The 1,497-nt window shown below is 39.7% G+C and overlaps 1 pseudogene; it reads left to right on the forward strand.

Annotated features, from left to right (window-relative positions):
- The first annotated feature begins 419 nt into the window (after positions 1-419).
- On the forward strand, positions 420-1,046 carry LOC119002029 (protein BUD31 homolog; annotated as a pseudogene).
- The last annotated feature ends 451 nt before the right edge of the window (positions 1,047-1,497 follow it).

The raw sequence follows: 1,497 nt of genomic DNA on the forward strand, positions 1-1,497 counted from the left end.
TTGTATTTAAATTGAATTTGGTTTATGAAGTTTAAACTTTAAATTAAAAAAAGTAATCATAAAAGGGTAGAAAAAATGCTTTCTAAAACTTTAAGATATTTTCTTCAAAGGGTATCTTCATCCACATCACTAGTTAAGAAAAGAATATTTTATTCAAAAGACCTCATCCTTAAGTGATCACCTGGGAAGCAGAAGTGGTAGAGAAAGAAGCATCAGTTGAAGGCGTTAAAGGTTCCATTGTCTCCATATGGACTGGACTATTATATGGGCTTTACATGACTTGCCTCTAGGTTGTATGTTTGTTGAGTTTAAAAAGAGACCTTTGCACCTTGATCCGGTGGCTCAGTTGATTGGAACATTGTCCAGTGCACCAAAAAGATTGCAGATGAGACTGAGGACCAGAGAGAATGCGACTTCCCAAAGTCACAGAGTATTTGGTTGAGCTGGACAAGAACCTGAGCCTGTAACTGAAAAGACCAGAGATCTTTCAGTTATAATCTTGGGAAACAGCCCTAAGATCTTTGCAAATTATCTTACGGGGGAAAATGTCTAAAGTCAAAAGAAGCCAGAAAGCTCCCCCAAATGGCTGGGAGTTGATTGAACCAATACTGGATGAGTTAGATAAAAAGATGAGAGAAGCTGAAACAGAACCTCATGAGGGAAAGAGGAAAGTGGAATCTCTGTGGCCTATCTTTAAGATCCACCACCAGAAGACCTGCTATATTTTTACCTTTTTTACAAGCAAAAAGCATAAGCAGAGAACTGTATGAATACTGTATTAAAGAAGGCTATGCAGACAAAAACCTGATTGAAAAATGGAAAAGGCAGGGGTCTAAGAACTTATGCTGCCTGTGGTGCATTCAGACATAGAACACAAATTTGGGGACAAACTGCATTTTCTGGGTCCCCAAAAATAAGCTGGAAGTGGGCCAGATCATTGAGTGCACAAACTGCAGCTGTAGGTGCTGCTCTGGCTGAGGCCCTTGAGCCCTGACCCCTCTCCATCCAGGACATTGGACTTCACAGGTTTCTGCCTGTCTTGCCACCCCTTTCCTGGGAGAAGCTCCACCAGCTCCTTTGGTAGAGCAATGCCCCAGGCCCACATTGGAGCATGGTCTCTGCATATGAAGGCATTGTTGTTCATTAGCTATAATTTGTGGAAACAAAACTTTTAACCTTGAAAAAAAGAGAATGTTTTACTTAATGTCCAAGTAATTTAAACTATCAAAAGAGAAGAATTTAAAGACTATTTCCTCAGCTTAAGCTAGATGCAGATACAAAACTCTGCATATTTCTTTAAAAAAATTCCAAGTAGCCAAAATGGAGGCATAGGCAGACACGCTTTGCTTCCTTGTGCAAGGAATTCTTTGTAGAAGGAATTATAACTATATCTCGAAACAAATAACACCCAGAACCATAAAAAAATTGAGCCATATGGAAATTTGACAACCAAGGATTTAAACAAGCAGTGGTCATCCAGATGAGTAGGGGCGCAGA

This window comes from Sturnira hondurensis, unplaced genomic scaffold (genome assembly GCF_014824575.4).
Source record: "Sturnira hondurensis isolate 20B ecotype Veracruz unplaced genomic scaffold, ASM1482457v3 Scaffold0017394, whole genome shotgun sequence".
Classification (NCBI taxonomy): domain Eukaryota; kingdom Metazoa; phylum Chordata; class Mammalia; order Chiroptera; family Phyllostomidae; genus Sturnira; species Sturnira hondurensis.